Here is a 22,776-nt window from a genome sequence, read left to right on the forward strand (position 1 = left end):
CTACCAAACTCCTCCGCCAATCTTGGGTCTAAACACTTGAAATTTTAGATGTAGGGTACCTGGACATGAGTCAAACTTTTTAATATATATATACATATGCACATAAACTTATGAACAGTACATAGGGCCTGAGCAAAGCCGGGCTGAACTGCTAGTATATCTATAAAAGTGAGACTGTGTGTGTGAGGACACTTCTCAACCTATATACTCAACAAACTTTTGATCTACAGGCATGTAATTTAGTATATAGGGTATTCAGACACGTGGAAAACTTTATAATCAGTTTTCATCCGAAAAAAAAAAAAAGAAATACTAAGAATTCAAAATTGAAAAATTGATATTTGGGGCAGGGGGTCATCGGATTTTTATCTGTTTGTCAACTGTTTCATGACTGCACATGCGTTGATCATTCCCCTGACAGCTTCCTCATACTAAGAATAAATAGGTTTAAAAACACTTTTTAGAGATTGAGGCAAGCTGGTCAAATGGTTATCGTACTTGATTCACTGTCTTTAGGTTTTCATTTCGATCTCAACTTATGCAATTTTTTTTTTAAAGAAAATGCACGTTTCAGTTTCTTTCCGTTTTGTACTTCATTTTTTTTCAAAGGAATTAAACATTGCATTTAATGCCGGGCAACGCCGGGTGCATTTGCTAGTTCTTTATAAACTGGAGAATTTATAGCAATTGTAGTGTAACTCTTGCATCCATTATTTTGTCCTTTAGTCCTCACATTCCATTAGCGATATTTCTGACAAAGGGTGAAGAATTGCTGTTTTCTGGGTCTGAACTTATCCTTCTAATGCTTATCGTTGGCTAATGTTTTGAGCTTGAAGTATTATTTTTTAGCTCCCTCAACCAAGTGGTTTCATACCTTGCCTGGAGCAATTTCTATTGTTGAAAATGACATGATTGAGATTTACTTTCTTTTGTATTCTTTTGTATTTGCATGCAATTTCTTTCATAGCAATGATTTGGTTGGCTAACACAGGCATGTTCAAACTTGCATAGTGATACACAGGAGATAAGAATAACACTGAGCACGCTCCAATTTGTGTAGCAACTCTGTGGGCGTGTCCATCTTTTCTAGACCAGACACTAAAAACCTTTTCTCATCTTATGTTGTGGCAGGATAAGATGGAACTTTGGAACTCAGTTCTTTTTCTACAGGATGGAATGATAAAATTATCACCCTAGAAAAGACATGATTCCATTTCCGTTTGATGAAAAACCGGTTTTCGTTTTTTGTGCTGTAGACCATCTACTAGTTAGCCAGTTGTGTACAAATCTCAAGAGTAATAGGAGCCTTCTATCATGTCTGAAAGTGACATTGTTCAACAAGCGAGATCGGAGATGTGCCACTTTACAACTCATGCTCTCTACCAATCCAAGTTATGTCAACAGAACCATTGCTAGTACCGCCAATATGCATTGCTGGATTGCCATGAATAATAGGGACGTGCCCAGGGTGATAAAAACAAAGTTTATGGTTATGGTCTTCAGTGTGGTTTCAAGTGAGGGCCTCATTATGCCATCTCACATCTTTGAAGTTGGTCTGAAAGTCAACACCAAAGTGTATCTTGATGTGCTGAAGGGGGTGGTGATCCCCTGGTGCAATCGGGTAGCTGCTAGCAGACCCTGGGTAGTGCCGGCTTACAAGTCCAAAGTGATCCAAGCTTGACTTCGGAAAGAGTGTTATGACTTTGTACCTTTCTATCACTTGCTCCTGTCCTCCCCTGACCTGAACCCACTGGACTATTTCATTTGGTCGTACATTGAGAACATCACCAACATGACCTCCCATAATACCAAAGCCAGCCTAATTGCCGCGATCCGCTGAGTATTCACCAAGCTCCCATTGGTGCTTGTGGAAAAGGCATGCTCCTAGTTCCATACCCGTATCATGGCAGTGATTGAGGCCGAAGGCAGATACATTGAATAGATGTCAGCTCTATTACATAATCAAGTTACCTGAATTGATTTTTTCAATAGAAGTTTTAAATGAAGTTGTAGTGTTATTTTCTTTATACACTTTTGTTGTTCCATCCTGTATTGTCAATGACGATTGACTGAAACAGCATATCTTGCTGTCTTATGTTCTTGTGTCACTACTTCTAAGCCATATTCTGCTTTTCAAAACTGTTAAGGAAAATAATATAAATTCCAGCAAAGAATGTACAAGTTCTTAATCAAAACTAGCAGAAAAACCAAACGTTGCCCGAGATTAAATGATCATCAACAGATGTTTCACCCTCCCATATTTTTATTGTCATCGAAATCAGTGAAATCGTCCATTTTTCAATCATATCAATTAATTACCTGCTCTAGTTGGGGATCCATCATGGTGTACCGGGAGAAAGCTTCACATACCTTCCAACAGTGACTAAGTCCACAATATATTATAGTCTACGTTGCACTGTAGAGAACCTACTGTTGATTTTATAAAATTATTTTATGCATATAATAGCTTAAAGTTTAGAATGTAAAAGTCAAGTATCGTGCTTCGATTCTACTCTTAGCAGAAACATTCATTTTGAACGCACCCCTGTCATATCAAAGAACCTACTGTTGATTTTATATGTCTGGTCTTACTGCTTGTGCAGTGATAATGGCTGTCATATCAAAGAACCTACTGTTGATTTTATATGCCTGGTCTTACTGCTTGTGCGGTGATAATGGCTTAAATTTGTGATGTTAGGCTGTATAAAGGTGTTAACTTTGGTCAAAATCAGACTATTCTTTCTTTTATCAGATTATTTCGATTGTCTATTATTGATACTTATTGAAAACATTCCGATACAAAACCTTTCTAAGAACACTGCCAGGCACATAAATTATCTTCTTCATGTGAAATTTCATAAAAATCGGCCCAGCTGTATCGTACATAGAAAACGAACTCACACACACAAAATTCCTTTAATATGATATGTATAGTAGATATAATATGTATCTAAAGAAGTAACTTTTGGTTTTGATTACTCTGCTCAAATTATGTGAAGATCAATCAAAATTCATGTGGAATAACCTCTATCCAACATTCAAATTACATTAACCTTAGAACACTCTGGTTGAACAATTCTTGAACTTCAGCAGATTATCCTGACGGCGACTCAATCCATAAACAGCTGAGGTTTGTTGCATACATAACCCATAGCAGTAGTTCATTCTCTTTCCTGTATTCTTTTTCTTTTCATTGTGGTTAACAGCTGTCGTACATTTATGTTGATTTTCACCACACTTTTAATCGTTTTTTTTTTTTTTACAGCATATCAGCCACCTATGTGTTATTTAATGTCAAATAAAGTTGTCAAAAGGAATCTTATAGGTAGAATAGTTATTTTATACTTCTATAAAACATTACTTTTTGGCAGTGGTCACCTTCTTTGTTCCTAATACAACTCTCAGCCAACTCCTTCTGGTATCAATTTCGGAGGAAAATAAAAAGAAAAAATAAGGCTTTGATTTTAAAAAGAACCAGATTGAATAATATTGTCTGGAATGAACGTATGGATACTAGGTCATGGCGTGACCACCTGATTGATAATATCAGAATTCTCTGACCTGCAGTCTACATGAAGTTAGAAGCATCACAGTTCACCACTCATGGTCTATAGGGTCACAGTAGTCAAATTTGTGGCCTAACGAACAAAGCCGCATTTTTAATGTCAACAGTTGTTGTTAATGGTGGTAGTTGTAGTAGTTTTGTTGGTTGTAGTGGTAGTACTGTTGTTATTTGTGGTAATGGTAGTGATGTTAATGTTGTTGTCATTGGTGGTGGTAATGGTGTTACTGTTAGCGTTGTTACTAGTGCTAGTGATATTAGTATTGTCGTTGTTAGTGGTAGTAGTTATGTTAGTGTTGTTGTTGATAGTAGTTATGTTAGTATTGTTTTTGATGGTGATGATGTTAGTATTGTTGTTGTTGTTGGTGGTGGTGGTAGCTGCGTTAACGTTGTTGTTGTTGACAGTAATGATGTTGTTGTTGATGGTGGCGGTGGTAGCTATGTTAGCATTGTTAATAGTAGTGGTGTTAGTGTTGTTGTTGTCATTATTGATAGTGTTGTTGTTGTTGTTGTTGTTGAAAGTGATGTTAGTGTTGTTTGTGGTGGTGAGAACAGTGATAGTATTGGGCTGGTGTCGTTTTTAATAGTAGTGATATTAGTGTGTTGCTGTTGATGGTAGTGGTGTTAATGTAGGTGTTATTGGTGGTGGTAGTGGTAGTGATGTTAGTGTTGTTGTTGATGGTGGTAGTGGTGTTAGTGTTGTTATTGATGGTGACATTGATGTTAGTGTTGTCGTTGGTGGTGGTAGTTGTGTTAGTGTTAGTGTCAGTAGTAGTGGTAGTGTTAATAGTAGTGTTAGTGTGCTATATGTAGTGTTGGTAGTGGTGCAATGTATGGTGGTGTTAGAGGTGTTAATGTTGGAGTGAATGTTAATGTTGGCATTAGTGATGGTGGTGGTGTGAGTATTATGGGTGTTAGTGGTGTGTAACGGTTACTATTAGCGGTGGTGGTATTGATTATGGTGTTGTTGTTGTTGTTAGTGGTGGTAGTGTTGTTGTTGTTGTTGGTGGGGGTAGTGGTTTTAGTATTGTTGTTGTTGGTAGTGATGTTATTGTTAGTGGTGGTAATGATGTTAGCTTTGTTGCTGTAGTGGTGTTAGTGTTCCTATTGGTGGTAGTGATGTTAGTGCTAGTGTTGGCGGTGGTAATAATGGTAGTGCTGTTGTTGGTGGTAGCGGTGTTAATGGTTTTCTGGTTTGTGATAACAGTGATGGCAATGATGTTAGCATTGTTGTTGGCGGTGGTGATAGTGATATTAGTGTTGTTATTAGTGGTAGTATTAATGTTAGTGTTATTGTTGTTGTTGGTGATGGTACTGATGTTAGTGTTTTTGGTGATGGTATTTATGTTGTAGTTGTTGATGGTGGTGGTAGTGTTTTATGTTGGTGGTTGTGATTTTAATGTTATTATTGGTGGTGGTAGTGGTGTTAGTGATGCTGGTGGTAATAATGCTAGTGTTGTTGTTGGTGGTAGTTGTGCTGTTATTGTTGTTGTTGTTGTTGTTGGTAGTGATGTTAGTGTTGTTGTTGTTGTTGTTGTTGTTGTCGATGGTGGTGTTACTGTCAGTGTTGGTGGTAGTGTTAGGGTTAATGGTGGTGTTAGTGTTAGTATTAGTTTTTGTTGTGTAGTCAGTGTTAGTGGTGGTATTAATGTTGATGGTGTTAGTGGTGTTAATGTTAGTGTAATTGTTAATATTAATGTTGGCATTAGTGATGGTGGTGTTCATATAACTGTTAGTGATGATGATGATGATGATGATGATGATGATGATGATATCTGAACAGTATAGGGAGATTGTTCAGATTGGTATAATAGATGAAAGTTTTGGGGCTAGTAGATCAGAACAGTTGAGGTGGCAGGGTCAGTTGGTAGAGGAAGGCAAAGTAAACATGGGAAGAAAACGTTGAAGAATGCGTTTGTGTTATAAATGTTGAAATATCGGAAGCGGTTATTATTAGGGGAAAACATGGCATGAAATGATAACAAAAAGGAGATAAATATAAACGTGGTGAGAGATAGTTTAGTTTAGAAATTAATTTTTGAAAGCCAATTTCTAAAACCCGTCAAACATCTTTCCTTTCTTTATGTGTATGCATAGCATAAGGCAAAATTTTTATGTACATACTTTCTTTAAAAAAAATTTTTATGTACATATTTTCTTTAAAAAATTTTTTATGTACATACTTTCTTTAAAAAATTTTTTTATGTACATACTTTCTTTAAAAAAATTTTTATGTACATACTTTCTTTAAAAAACATTTTTATGTACATACTTTCTTTAAAAAAATTTTTATGTACATATTTTCTTTAAAAAATTTTTTATGTACATACTTTCTTTAAAAAATTTTTTTATGTACATACTTTCTTTAAAAAAATTTTTATGTACATACTTTCTTTAAAAAAATTTTTATGTACATACTTTCTTTAAAAAAATTTTTATGTACATATTTTCTTTAAAAAATTTTTTATGTACTTTCTTTAAAAAACATTTTTATGTACATACTTTCTTTAAAAAAATTTTTATGTACATACTTTCTTTAAAAAAATTTTATGTACATACTTTCTTTAAAAAAATTTTATGTACATACTTTCTTTAAAAAAATTTTATGTACATACTTTCTTTAAAAAAAAATTTTCATGTACATACTTTCTTTAAAAAAATTTCAATCTATGCCTGACTTATCCACCAAGTTCTAGTCATGAATGTCCAACAGGCTTTGTTTTTTTCTATTTCGTTGTAATTGGTTCCTCTGATCAAACCAGATAATCACAAATGTTGCCAACATGTCTCAGTGAAATTCATGCAATGGATCCTTCAGGATTCGAACCCAGCATTCTGAATCATCAGTCAACGTCAGTATTCATTTCCCCTCTGCCGCTACTATTTCCTTGTTTGACAAAAAAAATCAATCAGGAATTCTTTCTTTATTTTCATACTTTGAATATCAGAGCGCGCGTGTGTGTGTGTGTGTGTGTGTGTGTGTGTGTGTGTGTGTGTGTGTGTGTGTGTGTGTGATAACTGTATGCAAATGACCGAGCCGTGTGCGAGATGACGTCACGGCAAAGAAGAAGGAAAAAGATTATAAAAAGAAGAACGTGTACGCAGACAGGGGAGCATGTTAGAGAAGGACAGAGATAGACGTGTTACGCATGGTGGCCGAGGGCGCAGGAAAAGACCTGAAAATAAAAGTCTATAAATAAATGTCGGTTGTTTCACCGAGGAAAAAAATGGAGTCGAATTGAATTTCTTGTCTTGGTTTCCTTGCGGCGGTCTCTACGTGTTAACGCTTGGGTAACGTTTCATTTGTACTAAACGAGAAAGAGAATAAAGGAAAAAAAAAGTTGATTTTACTTTTGTGAGTTGGGAGATTAAAAAGCTGACACAGATTGACGAGGGGAAGAAGAAAGGCCAATTTACTTATCCGGGATTTCAAACTATGAAAGAAAGCCGAAACTTTGGTTTATTTTCAGTAGAGGTTGAGGATTGTTTGATCAGCTGGAGAGTTCTTTTGGGTAATTCTTGATTGATTGAACGAAGATAAATTGAAAAAAAAAAAAAAATCATTTTTACTAAAAATTTGTTTTGCTCCTTTAATTAAATGAAACAACTCGATGGCTCAAAAATGATATGAAAAAAAATACGATTTGGATTTTTTCCGGCTACTATTCTAATCTGTCGTTCTCACAATGTTTCTGTCGATGTAACCTCTGACTTTCTTCAGGTGTATCTTATTAAACTGGGGAATGTTTCTGTCAAACTCTGGAATTTGGATGGAATTTTGAACGAAACCCTTTATTTACTTCACGGGGTAGTTTGCTCTTGTTCCATCAGCCATGACTGGATAGAGGTCCTAAATAATTTGCAATTATATTTTTTCCGTAATATTTGGATTCTTTGGACTACTGTTCTCATTATGAGTGTTATTTTCACGTTTCGGTTGCTGTAACCTCCAACCTTCTTCACGTGTATTATGCCGAACTCGAGAATTTGGATGGAATTTCAATAGCCAGAATTTCAATGGACGGAAAAATACAATTACGAATTACTTAGGACAGCTCTCCAGTCATGGCTGACGAAACAAGAACATACTACCTTGTGAAGTAAATGAAGGGTTCCGTAATATTTGGATTCTTCGAAGTTGACCTTATAATTATTTTTTTAATAATTTGTGCGGATTATTATCGATTAAACCCTCGGCTACCAGGAAAGGATGTACCTTTAAAGATTTGGGAATGGGGTTTCCATTTCACATGCAGCGTTGTAATAAAAATGAAAAAAAAAGACAAACTATATATTTAAAGATTTGGAAGGGAAAACTTTTTGTGTCATTGTTCTTTTATAATATTGTAGCTTAGTGTTCAAGCGATAATAATCTGCAGAATTAGTTGAAAAAAGCTGAAAAAGGTAAAAATATGGTTATCAAGGAATTTACTATTGATTTTATATGTCGGGCCTTTCTGCTTGTGCGCAATGTGCTTCACATGTGTTCAGATCTACATTCACAAGGAAAAAACTCGTCTCTCAACAACCACTGTAAATAATTTCTCTTTCTTCCGATTACAAGAACTACTTGTCAAAGCAGGAAAGAATTCTCTGAGTGGCACCTCCACTGATGTGGCAACAGTATACCTTCTTTAGATCTACCTCTTATGCTGGTCGAGGATTGCACTGGGATTGAGATACTTTCTGCAGTATAAAAATGATCAAACCATTTTTCTAGTGATCTTAGCAAGTGAAAGTCGGTTCTAGGAGCTTATTAAAGCGGAGGAGGGAGGGATATCTCAGTAAAGTAGCCACCCATTTAAACAGGAGGAAAGTCAAGATCCAAGAATTGGCAATGAAGGGAGAGAAGTTTGGTTTTAGATGTATTAAAAGTAACTAATCACATTTTCATTGTTGCACCATATGCTTGTGATAAGAAGAGAAAGAAAAAAATCAAAAACATTTTGATGATTAATGCTCTTCAAAGTGTTGCCATAGATCGCTATGTCGTATGCATATATGTCAATAAGTGATCTAGCAATTTATGATTTAAGAAATTATTGAAGATCGGTGCATATTTTTACCTCAGGATAATGTTGAATGCCTCTTTTTTTTATTCTGCTCAAATGGATTAGAGGGGATTTCAAATTGCATTGTTATGATGACTGAAATGCATTTATGATCTGAACGTTTCATTTCTTTGTTGCAGATATTGACAGTGTGAGATTCTAAGAAAGTAACCCATCATGGACGTGCATCAGAAGCAGAGATATATCATTGAATTCCTGACAAAAAAAAGCATTGACAATGGTGGTAGTTTTTCCTCTTACACAAAATACTCTTCAACGGAATACTATATCATGGTACCGCTTCACAGCTTACTACAACATGGTCGGTTTCAAGTCCAATGTTAACAAACTGTTGTTGAATTCTTCCCATAGTTGATCGAAGTCAGACCAGTTTTAACTTTTGTTTCACACCTTCAAGGTGTTTGCCTCAGTGTCCACCTAAAATTCATTTATCCTTTATCCTCGAATGTCCTTTAGGCCTTGTCAATCAAAATGTCATTTGTACAAAAAAGTAACATGTGATTAAATGAAATAGTAATATATGTATATATGTATATATATATATATATATATATATATATATATATATATAATTATTTTTTTACTATAATAATTAAATACCTACAGACACTAGTGTTTCATCCTTTCGGGATTCTTCAGTGCAGGGTGTCACGATTACTACCAGTCGAACGATTCGAACCCCGCTGCACGAGACATCTCTGGCTCGATTAGCGGAGACCGTATCCATTCGGCTACTATTAACCGTGTGAAATAGCGTTGAATTTTAAACATTTTAATTTAAATGTTCATTACGTCAGACAGACAGTGATCAAATCGTTATACGATGATCTACGCATAAGAGCTAAATTGACCGACTTTTAATTCAACGGAAAGTGCTCAACGATAAGAAACGAATTTCTTAAAAGGGCTGTCATAATTATTTTTTTACTATAATAATTAAATACCTACAGACACTAGTGTTTCATCCTTTCGGGATTCTTCAGTGCAGGGTGTCACGATTACTACCAGTCGAACGATTCGAACCCCGCGACACGAGACATCTCTGGCTCGATTAGCGGAGACCGTATCCATTCGGCTACTATTAACCATGTGAAATAGCGTTGAATTTTAAACATTTTAATTTAAATGTTCATTACGTCAGACAGACAGTGATCAAATCGTTATACGAGTGTAACATAATATTATTCCAAGTTCCAAATATCAAATTTTCTCAGTTGGTTATTTGTTGCTTTTCAAAAGGCATCCATTACAATATTGTTTCATATTGCGACTAACAAGTCTGCAAAATTATGTTATTGCTGCATGTTTAGTCACGTACTTATCAGGTGTGTACTATAAAAACGTAAAACTTAAAAAACATTACGATTAACCATGCTAATACTTAGGTAATCATTAATCAGTATAAAAAAAACACAGGCACATAAGAAATTTTATTGATAGAAAAATAGAACTTATAGAAAATCAAGAGACGGCGGCATGAGTGGTTCGGGGCAAAAGGAATGACAAGTTGGCATGAAGAATGGAAATAAGATATAGTAGTATTAACAAAGGTGGATAAATTTATTTGGTTGACTAGCAATATTAAGCTCATTAAATTTAGTAGATGTAAGAATATTTAATGGTAAAGTGATCCAGTTAGTGTAAATAGGTTTATTGAAGATATTAGTAAATAAATATTAATAATATGATACAAAGTGAATAGAAAATATCTGTTGGGAAATAATAACTTTCATAATATGCTGGAAGGACTTAAACACTTAAGTTCAATAATCCGACCAATTTTTGAACAATGAAGTATGCATGGCTAAATACGAATTAAATATAACAAAGAGAAAAGATGGATAAAAAATAGAAGAGTGATTATGAATATAGATTTAATATTGGACCTAAAATGTAAAATTAATTAGGATGGGTTATTAAAATAGGATACCCTAAGAAAAGAATAAACAACAGATTCAGTCAACTGAAATTCAATTTAAGTAATAATCAAAGTGAATAAGATTCTGAGATATTGAGTTTTTTTTTGTTTTGTTTTTTTTACATAGGCATCACCACATTATCAAGGCCAAGAGGCCACTCAAGGATAAGGGTTAAAGAGTGTACAGTAGAAATTGGACAATATAGTAATCATTAGTAATGAAAATTTGGTAAATTTGATAACTTATATGGAACGGCTCATCAAGAACTTATTTACGTTAGACTTGAAGACAACCATATTGTAGTCAGCCGGAAAGCAGGAAAATGGAAGACAATTCCACAGGCGTGCAGGTCTAAGAAAGAAGCTTTGTTCATGGAATCTACGTTTAGGTTTAGGCACAGATAAAGAGTGGGGGGAATTATTGATAGTGTTTATAGCTAGACGAGTGTTTCTTGTGAAAGTTTGGCGAGGGGGGACCATAGATTGAAGCTCAGTCGAACACTTTCCATGAAAATAACGATACATCAGAGACAAACTCGCAACATCTCTTCTGTGAGATAGAGGTTGCAAGGAAGAGAAAAGGACATCTCCTACGAGGCTACGAAGTCTATTTTGAACTCTATCAAGGCAGGACAAGTCCTTTCTAGCAGCTCCTGCCCAGATGTGTTTACAAGAATTACCTCCCTTTGACTGCCAATAAGATTAAAATAGAAAGAAAGAATAATTTTACTTCTAATAATCAAAAATTAACAACTTAACACACACAACGTAAATAAATAAGAAATTATAATTGAGATAGGTTGCTCCTGTTCTCTCCAAACTTTTCAATAAATGACTTAACGACCTTCTTTCTCATGTTACGGGACTCTGTAATCCTTTGTTCACATGCGGTACACACACAAACTTTATTTATCATGCTACAGGACAGCTCACGTCGATACATAGACTAGACTCCTACTCCTACTACTACTACTACTACCCACTACAACACGCAAACTCACAGTCATGTGACCGAGTGTATAAAACGTGAAACTAGCAACAACGCTTTTTTTTCTCTGCTGGCTGTGAGTACCACAAGCCAACATAGCTATCTTCACTACCTTCTGTCTCATGCTATGGGGCTCTTTAATCCTTTGTCCACAGGCGGTACATACGCAAACTTTTTTTCATCATGCTACAGAACTGCTCATGTCAATACATAGACGCACACTCCTAATGCCACTACAACACGTTAACACACTAAATACTTTTCTCTTTCCATCTAATCTTTTATCCCGATTACTACTGACTACAACACGTGTACACTGAACTATTCTCTCCATCAACAAGCCGGTATAATATTCAATTCATCCTTACACACAAGAAAACTTTAAGTTACAAACCCATTTCTCTCTTATAATACATGCTACTAACAAAGATGACAAACAAAGTTGCTTTTTAAGTGTTAAAATGAGACTTCCCTTCGTTGTTTTCATAATTAACTAAATCGGTGACTCCGACGTGATGGCGAACATTCTCAGTTCGGCTACACCTCATTTATAACTAAAATAATATATGAATATGCAGCCTCTAACAGCTTTGTTTGTTATTTTCGTTTGCTTAGCCTCTTAAAAACAACAAAAACTTTCAGTATCATTACCATTTCGCATTGCCGGGGAATATTTTTTTTCTTTCAAAAATTCGGTTTACCTACATACTCATCACAAAAAGGAACATAACCCCCCCCCAAAAAAAAACTGACACATTTGACTGAAAAGCTTAAGCATCTTCAAACGTTTCTTACTGAGAAGTCTCTAGAACGCGGTTTTATCATCGGATATTCTTTTCACCGAAAAGAAAAAAACAAAACATTCTCGTGGAACACTTTAAGCTTGAGAAGCTTAAACATTTTCATAAGGACACGTGTCACATAAAAAGAAAGCCAATTCCCACCCCATTTAGCCCAAAAGTCCCTGGATGACGTCAAATCCTGGTGAAAATTAACAAACGGTGCAGTTTTAGGCCTTAGCATATGTAAATTTGAGTAATTTCTGAAGTAAACTCGTCAACAAAACAATTCGTCACCGACGTTTAGCAACGAGCAACTAAACGACTTCAAATCCCACTGGAATAGTTCAAATTCAAAGAAATTTTATACAATTCTACGAAACAAATTTGAACACGGTTACAAGCATCAAGCCTCGTGTTGACACTAAAAAACGGATTTTACAAACAGCTGTCACGTATGGGCATATTCAAAATCCTTGCTACTTTGAATTTTCTAATATACAACTTACTGTCACAGACGGACACATATAAAAGAACCTTTTTTTTTTCCATAAACATATTTGGTTTTCTTCCGAAAACCAATTCAACAATTGAGTATTTGTAGCAGTCGAAAATTGCTACAGTGGCGAAATATCGTGGCTCGAGATTTTAAATCAAAGAAAGTAGATTTAATACTTTCTTCCTGGCTTGTCCAATCACAAGCCAGCTCTTAATCACGTGACTGGGTATATAAAAGGTGAAACCGACAACTCTCTCTCTCTCTCTCTCTCTCTCTCTTTGTCCCTGCTCTGTTGACAGCCGACAATGCCTGAGCCCTTTGACCCCAGGCTAACGTGAATACCACAAGAAAACATGGCTATCTTCACACACAATTTTCTTCCTCATGCTACGGGACTGTTTAATCCATTTGTCCACAGGCGGTACACACATGAACTTTCTTTATCACTCATACTACCCATTGCAACACGTAAACACATTGAATGCTTTTCTCTTTCTTTCTCTGTTAACCGGCTGTAGCAGAAGTAGCAATAACTAAAATGAGGGGAAAAAGAGCTTACCTCGGGTACGTCTGTTGTGTCACCAGTTGGGGGGAAAAAGAGAATTCCAAGATGGCGTCCGGGGGTTTTTATTAGCATTTACCCCATGCAACTCTCGGAAAATCACGTTTCTGTCTCATGTGATTATGCAAATGGATAATTCCCGGCCACTATAAAAGCAGGAGGCTAGAGACGAGTCGGCAGTGTCCTGCAAACTGTGTGTGTGGGTGTTTCTGGCGATTGGAGTGTGTCTTCTTTTACCACGGTTATCACGGACAGGAATTCCCTCTCTTCTGGAGGTGGGCGATATTGACTATTTTGAAGTTGTACTGTTGCTGACAGAACATTTATTTATTTATTTTTTTTTTTGCCTACTACATTTTTGTTTCAAGCTATTTCGGCCCGAATATGGCAAAGGTGCGGATAAGCAGTGATATTATCAAGCCGTTCTCTGGCGAGGGAGACGTTGTAGCGTGGCTGAAAAAAGTGAGACTTGTCGCACAACTTCAGCAGGTGGATGACGTAGCGAGTCTGCTACCTTTATACCTGGAAGGCGATGCGCTGGCCCTCTACATGGAAATGGAGGAGGACGATCAAAAGAAAATAGACCAGATTGAGGCTCGATTAAAGGAGGCATTTACTGATGACGCGTTTGCAGCATATAGAAAAATAACCATGGTTAGATGGGCTGGTGAACGTGTGGATGTGTACGCCAACAAGAGCAGGCAGTTGGTTGGATTGGCCGGATTCACAGGAGAAAGCTCAGAGAGACTCACAAAATTAATTTTTGTCACTGGATTCCCTGACACCATCTCAATTGCTCTTCAACAGGTGCCCAACATCAAAGCCCTGACCATGGGGGAGCTAATGTCGAGAGCGAGAATTTTGACGACGACTGGCGAACAAAATCAGGATGTGGTTGCGGCCACACGCTCACCCAACAACAGGGCCCAGAATAATCCTGTTAACGTGACCTGTTTCAAATGCAATGTTAAAGGCCACCTTGCAAGGGACTGTCGAAAACGTGGAACACGGTGTTACCGTTGCGGTGAGAGTGGACACTGGGCTCGGAACTGCTCGGGAAACGAGCAAGGGGAGGACGCATAAGCGCCAGTCTCCTTCCCAACCAAGATGTGAACACGACGCTCCCGGTGATAAGCATCCATGTTGACGGGACGCGATGTTTGGCGCTTATTGATACAGGATGCTCCAGGACAATTTTACATGCAGACCGGTGCCGGTCTTGGAGAAAAACAAACGTAAATGTCAACACAATTGGTGGAATGTCCCATGCGTGCTGCGGTGTTGGAACGGTCTCTGTATCCACTGATGAAGGTGTGTCTGCCAGAGTCGATGTGTTGGTGGTGCATGGCAAGCCACTGGGATTTGACTTGCTTCTAGGGATCGACGCCATAAAAGCTCTAGGAGGTGTCGTTGTCAAGCCTACAGGATCAGTGCGGCTGGGCGCCAGGAAAAGTATTAAATGCGCAGCCATTTCTATCGATGAACCAGATTTCACTGCTACCTTTGACCATCAAAACCGAACGTGGACCGCATCGTGGAAATGGTCTGTGGACCACCCCCCTGAAAGGCTGCATAATCGAGTGTCAGAGTACCCAGTGCCAGCAGAAATTCGTGAAGAATACACGCAGGAGCTCCACACCTGGATAGATAATGGTTGGCTCGTGCCATACCCAGAGGATAAATTGGGACCCCCCAAAGGTCTAATTCCCCTGATGGCTGTGATACAGCAGAACAAAGCCAAAGTGCGCCCGGTAATGGACTACCGGGAGCTAAATCATTACATAGACGCATTTACGGCCAACGCAGATGTTTGTGCGGCTAAGCTGCGTGAGTGGAGACAAAAAGGTGCTAACGTGTCTCTACTGGACCTCAGAAGAGCATACCTACAAGTCCGGGTCCATGAGACACTGTGGCCATACCAGACTGTGGAAATCGATGGGAAAAAATACTGTCTGACCCGTCTGGGGTTTGGTTTGAATGTGGCTTCCTTGATAATGAGAGCAATTGTCAGCGAAGTACTATCTCAGGAAGAAGTTATAAGCCGCGCAGCATCTGCTTACATTGATGACATTTTTGTCAATGAAGACGTGGTGCCCGCGACCCGTGTGAGAGAACACCTCGCGCAGTTCGGGTTGGAGTGCAAGAACCCGGAGCAGTTGAAGGACGGTGCACGGGTGCTGGGATTGGCAGTCAGGATGGAACGCAATGAACTGCGGTGGAAGCGAGGAAATGCAATTCCGGAGGCTCCCAGTATTGTTACGCGACGAACAATCTTTTCTCTGTGTGGTCGACTTGTCGGGCACTTTCCGGTGTGCGGTTGGCTTCGTGTGGCTTGCGGAATACTCAGAAGGAGAGTAAGTTCGGTAACGAAGGGCTGGGATGATGAAGCAAGGGACGCCGTACTACATCGTATGATGTTTGAAACCTTAAAATCTGCACAGCAGAACGATCCGGCACAGGGAAATTGGTGTGTGGACGGCAAAGAGCTGAATGTATGGGTCGATGCTAGCTCCCTAGCAATTGGGGCAGCCTTGGAGATGTGTGAAACTGTGCTGGAAGATGCATGTTGGCTGCGACCTGAAGATGACTCTCAACATATCAACTTGGCTGAACTGGATGCCGTATTGAAAGGCATCAATTTGGCTCTCCAGTGGCAGAGCAAGGTGCTACACATAAAGACAGATTCTGTTTGCGTATACCATTGGGTCTCGGGCACGCTAACTGGAAAGGCGCGAGTACGCACCAAAGCAGCAAGCGAGATGCTTATTAGGAGGCGATTAAGCACTCTTAAGGAGCTCGTGAAAGAGTACGGGCTGACAGTGGATGTGACGCTGGTTCCATCAGCACGAAACATTGCTGACCGACTGACACGAGTGCCACAGCGGTGGTTTGAGGCAATGAAAAAGAAAAACGGTCTTGACCCAGTGATAGGCGCGGTCCACACAGACGAGCTGGATGAGAGTCAAATCATGGCTATTCACAAAGATAGTGGACATCCGGGGGTGCGACGCACTACCTACTTTGTCAGGAGAAGATGTCCAACCACGACAAAAGCAACTGTCAGAACGGTCATACAGAAATGCGAGGAATGTCAGTCCAATGACCCAGCGCCAGTCAGGTGGGAAAAGGGAAAGCTGGAAGTTAACGAGAATTGGCAGAGAATTGGAATGGATATCACGCATTATGGCACCTTCCATTTTTTAACTTTAACAGACTGTGGTCCATTGCGTTTCTCCATTTGGAGGAAATTGGCAAGGCAGGACTTGCCAAGCGTGATTCATCAGTTGGAGGCAGTGTTCCTCGAGCGTGGCGCACCGCATGAACTCCTTTTAGACAATGACACAGCTTTCTGCAGCAATATGTTCCAAGCATTTGCATGTAAATGGGGAGTTCACTTGCGATTCCGTTGTGCATACGCTCCAGCCGGGAATGGCATAGCGGAGCGATGTCATCGTACAGTGAAACGAATAGCGGCTAGAATGTGTTGTCCCATACAGGAGGCTGTCTACTGGTATAACATCACACCAAGAGACGACACATCTCCCTCCACTGCGCCTGCCAACAGGATTTATCAATACGAAGTTCGAGTAAAGGAGACCAATCTCGCAACTGCGTCCCCAGGTCCCAAGAACAGCTTTTACCAGGTTGGAGATCGCGTATGGGTCAGAAGACCGCAAAATCGATGTACCACGAGGTTCGGCAAGGGTGAGGTGACCAAGGTGATCAGCCCTCAGTCGATTTTGGTGGACGGTGTGCCTCGTCACGTGAAGGATTTGCAACCTTGCCATTATGTTGTTACATCGGAGGAAGAGGGAGACTCAGACAGTATGATGTCTTTTGAAAAGACAGAGAGTATGATGCAGGACGACGAAGAGGATTTTGAGCCATATAATGTACATACTGAAGAAGCGGAGGAAGGACCACCCGTCTTGCCTCTACGAAGGAGTACCCGACAGAAACGAATACTGCCCCCCGGCCCTGATTGTGAAACACCGCCTATGGAGCAGACTGGTGGCAATAATGGCGATGAGGAGGATGGCAGGGAGGAAGTGCTGCCTCCGGTTCTTCGGAGAAGTACCAGACAGAGACGACTGCCCCCCTGCCCCATTTGTGATCATGAGATCACGGGGGAGTGTAGCAGAAGTAGCAATAACTAAAATGAGGGGAAAAAGAGCTTACCTCGGGTACGTCTGTTGTGTCACCAGTTGGGGGGAAAAAGAGAATTCCAAGATGGCGTCCGGGGGTTTTTATTAGCATTTACCCCATGCAACTCTCGGAAAATCACGTTTCTGTCTCATGTGATTATGCAAATGGATAATTCCCGGCCACTATAAAAGCAGGAGGCTAGAGACGAGTCGGCAGTGTCCTGCAAACTGTGTGTGTGGGTGTTTCTGGCGATTGGAGTGTGTCTTCTTTTACCACGGTTATCACGGACAGGAATTCCCTCTCTTCTGGAGGTGGGCGATATTGACTATTTTGAAGTTGTACTGTTGCTGACAGAACATTTATTTATTTATTTTTTTTTTTTGCCTACTACATTTTTGTTTCACTGGCCTATCTAATTTACGTCTCAGAACTGTCTAATCCTTTGTCCCGATTACTACTGACTACAACACGTGTACACTGAACTATTCTCTCCTTCAACAAGCCGGTATAATATTCAATTCATCCTTACACACAAGAAAACTGTACAGTACTAAACCGTTTCTCTTTTATATACACGCTACTAACGAAGATGACAAATAAAGTTGTTCTTTAAATATTTAAATGAGACTTTCTTTCGTTGTCTTCATAATTAAGTAAACTTGTTTGTGTTCGTAGCCTTACATTAGGTAACTTTACTTAGACATATGTACTACATCACTACGACTGCGACGAAGAATTCTCCGTTAAATACATAAACAAACTTAGCTTATCGGGGTTACTACTTATTTGTCAGTCAATGCGTACGATACAAAGAAAAAGGCTTCTGTTCTTAAAAAATTTGCGAACAACAATGTTGCATGCAATTAGAACTTACTACATTCTTACATTTTTACACTCCTATCCAACATGTAAGGTTTTTTTTTTTTTTACATATTTGTTCAGCACTACGATTGCGTGCAAGGCCACGTTCTCCTTATTACACATAAACAAACTTTGTTTCTCAGGAATAATATTACTTATTTACGGCAATTTTTACATGCACTTTCCGGATTTATTCTGTTAGGAATGAAAGAAGCGGCAAAAAATAAATATTATGACAGATTTGCATAGATTAAATTACTTTAAAAATTGCCAACAAGAAAAACGATAATCTACCAAAGCACATAAGTCAAATATTTAGAATCAATTATTATCTTAACGTTCGGTGCTTTACGAACGAACTAAGTGGTTACAATGCCTTATGTTATAAAAAAAAAACATATAAACGATTATTGTTGTTCGATCCTAATAAAAGCATTAAAATACATTGCACCGTAAAACTAGTCCAGAACGGTTACTTGTGCTTTTTGAGGGATACTCTCCTTTTTTATTAGAACATTTTTAAACTTATTTTTGTTAGCTTATTATACCAGTAAGTATTACCTAATTACTCGGTCAACAAGACCGTTAGGATTTATTATCACAAAAAATAATAAATACAGCACAAAAAAAAAAAAAAAAATTACGCTTCACAAAATATGAAAATGCATTTTTCTTTAAAGACAGGGATATACAAGCAACTGCTGACCGATTGTGAATTTAAAATTCCCATGAAACTTCCTCATACAGAGGAAGCTAATTCAGCCTGACTATGATGGATGCTGCTGTTGGTACAGAAAGGAGTGTACAAGAACTTGTTTCTCTACCACATTCACAAGCATCAAACAAAATTTCCATCAACAGAGTTTTTTTCCAGGAACTTCCATTTGTGGAACACATTACAACAGGACTTCTCTCCTGTAGGTAACAACATGGTCATCTTAAAAAATAAGGTCAACAAATAATCAATTTTTGTTCAGGTGCTAGTCCATAACTACCCCTCCCCAAGAAAACTAAAAAATAAAAAAACAAACTTTATGATGAGCGATACATACATGTACTGTACATAATGGAAAGAAAATAGCGTACCCCAAAAATCACATAAATTGATCAAGCAATTTTAGTTTTATACATAAAACCATTTTTAAATGATTAATGGAAATTCGTAGACATTACAATAAGGTATAAGACTGAGTAAACGAGTCATGAATTTGAGTTTTTCTAATGTCTCCACCTTCCTCATGTTAAGAATTGCAATTTTGCAATGCCTTCATTCCGTCTCGAAAGACAAAGGATACCCCATGTAGGGGCAACTGCGCATTTAATTGTGAGGCAAGGGTTGTGCAATCCCAACCACACCTCTCCTGGCTCGGCACTGTTTGAATTCAGAGGCAAGGAGAAGTCCAGGACGACTGGAAATAATGCCGAGATAAGCAGAGAGCACATGCAGCACGTGGAAGTCCCAAATGGTCACCCATTCAGTACTGACCAGGTTCAATGTTGCTTAACTTTGGTGATCCAGCGGGAACCGGTGTGTCAACGTGATTATGCCGTATCGTATGTTAAGAATAGCTTTCTAAAATCTCGCAAGTTTGAATTATTTGGAATTATCTTCCTCTTCCCTTGTATTTGTAAAATGTCATCCAGTGGTTGTCGATGAAAAAAAAAGTGCAGATGAAAAGGAGGAAACAGGAGAGAGAGAAAGAGAGAGAGAGAGGTAGAGAGAGAGGTAGAGAAGTTGGGCTACACTTTTGTCCTCAATATGCTACAGTTGCTTGAGGCAAGGTGTAGGCTTAGAGCAGGAAAATCACCCATTGACATAATTTTCTCTCTGCGACAGTTTGTAAGATGTGCATTGGGTGTATATCTTGTTATGTGCGTCTCTTTGTCTGTATCTCTGTATGTAATCGTGATACGTCTAGTGTGTGCATATATATATATATATATATATATATTTTACAAGGTGGTCACCACTTATCAAGGCCCGGAAGCCACTCAGGGATAAGGGTTATTGTAAGTACAGTACGTTAGTGTGGATATTTAAAGTGTCTACTTAAGGGGGCGGTTCATCAGGAATTTGTTTACGTTGGACTTGAAGACATCCAAGTTGTAGTCAGGAGGGAAGCAGGCAGACGGAACAGAGTTCCACAGTCGTGCAGTTCTAAGAAGTATATATATATATGGCCGTATTTCTAAGAAATATATATATATGGCCGTGTTCATAATGTCTTATATGTATGTATAACCAAACGGTGACATACCTCTTTACTGCCTATCGATTGGTGTGTGTGCTCTATATAGAAGCACTGGCACTAGAACTTGGAACCCGTCCGGCACAAAAAAAAAATGCAAAAAACAAGAAGATAAATGCAACTTTAGGTGCTATTGGGTGTACAAAGTCGTAGTATAAAAAGACATTCTTGTTTCCATAAGGTTGTTGTTAGTCGGGAAGAGGGCAAAAACAAAAATATGAGTGTTTGGGGAAGAAGCAAATGAGTTGGTGAAGTGAAAAAAATCTCTTGAACACAACGCCGAAATTTAAGAAGAGTTCTAGCCATTTTCTTTTCTCCTTCCTCTGCTTTGAGAATAAACCAACGTTTCATCGTGAGGGAAACACGAACACAAATGTGACGTTAAAAGAATTTACGTGACTAAAAAAGGAATTTCATGAAAAAATATGCTCAGTCACACGAAAAGAAAACTATAGACAATCTTTCAAGCTCATGATCGAAAAATGGGCAATAACTCATTTTTAAGTGAGAAGTTGTCTCCTTCAAATTAAAATTAATTTTTTTCTTTGTCCAAATAACAACAACAAAAATAAATAAAAACTGAAATGATTTTACTGAATCCCGGACAACACGAGGTATTTACGGCTAGTATACCTATATATATAATGTAGTAGCGTTCATGTGTGGCTATGTGTACAACCCTCCTACAGCTCACACCACTGGACCAATCATGATCAAACCTGACATTTGATGGTCTCCGACCTAAGGATGGTACATACAATTTTTCAAGGTTAATTTGGCCCGACTCTACATAAACTCCTCCACCTCTTGATGGTGCACACCAAGTTGGGGTTCGCTATCATCCTGAGGGTCGCCACCATAGCAACGGCTAACTCCTTTGTAAATCTGACTCAGATCATCCTCATCTACTCCATCCCCTCAACCAAGCAGGTACCTGAGTGTACAGCAAGGCCCCGTGCAAGTCGCGGGTATCTTTGCTAGTATTAAATAAATTATTTCCTGCTTTCCCGTTATGCATCAATTTTCTATGCATAAGTGAATAAATAATCAGTCACAAAAAAGTATTCAATCAAAAAGCTTTTCATCAAAAATGGGACTGAAAGAATCAAGAGTTATTGTTGCTTTGCCAGCCAAATAACCAATTCCATTGTTCAAAGTCTTAAAATTTTTCCCTGTGAAGATAATCGCAAGAACGCTTATTTGTCGCCACAATGGACGCTTTCCGCAATTCAGAGCACAATGAGTCAGTCTCTATGAATGCTAGCATATCCTTTATCACCGCATTGTAAGACAAGGATAAAAATGTGTGGGAGGCTTCCTGCTTTTCTTTACCAGTTATGGGAGTGAAATAATTTATTTATGATTTGGGTATCCTTAATCAGCCATCTTGGAATAAACCAGATCTTACAGGACTTGCACATATTCTCCTGTATTGCAGAATAGCAATATTTTCAACTGGTGCAACGGGATGCTGAAAATGGATTTCTGAAAGGAAATTGACGTAACCATAAAAGTTAGTGAGAAAACCTAATTTTGGCTCGATTTAATACAGACACGATATCTATTTTCACTCTAAGCTTTCAAACAGACATCCAATATATAAAGTAAAGTCAATATCTTTCATTATTCCTTTGTCATCGATAGTTTTCTTTCTACTAAATTAATATTTAGTTCTGGTTCGTTAGTTTTTCTTGTGGATCGTTGCAGTATGTTATTGAGAAGAATAAAATTTCATTTGATTTAAATCCATTCCAGAAAATACTTTGTCTGGGTCAGAATTATTTTCGAATGGCATCAAATCACATCTGAAAAAAGGGATGTAACCCTGTATTCGTCCATACAGAGTTATTTCCCTTTGATTGAAACAATATATTCAAGAATGAAATCAAATAAGAATCACGTGACTAAATCAAAAATATCACTTTTAAACATTTCAATTTACATGAGACTTTTGCTTGTCACTAGATTTAGGTGGGTCAGTTATAAACGAGTTGATATGATAACACGTTGTAGAGGAGGGGAGAATGTATCATTGTCTATGACTTGTTGTCGAGAGGGTGAATGTATTTCTCTCTAGTATATTTTAGCTTAATAAAATCGCACACGAAGCATACACATTTTTTTTGCATGTTGAATAAAA

At 38.2% G+C, this 22,776-nt stretch overlaps 1 protein-coding gene across 1 annotated transcript in view; it reads right to left on the minus strand.

Annotated features, from left to right (window-relative positions):
* Positions 1 to 22,776, minus strand: part of LOC145242665 (protocadherin gamma-A4-like) — a 423,021-nt gene that overhangs the window by 133,026 nt on the left and 267,219 nt on the right. The gene's annotated exons all lie outside the window — the stretch shown is intronic.

This window comes from Euprymna scolopes, chromosome 21, assembly GCF_053919585.1.
Source record: "Euprymna scolopes isolate OS-2025 chromosome 21, ASM5391958v1, whole genome shotgun sequence".
NCBI classification, from domain to species: domain Eukaryota; kingdom Metazoa; phylum Mollusca; class Cephalopoda; order Sepiida; family Sepiolidae; genus Euprymna; species Euprymna scolopes.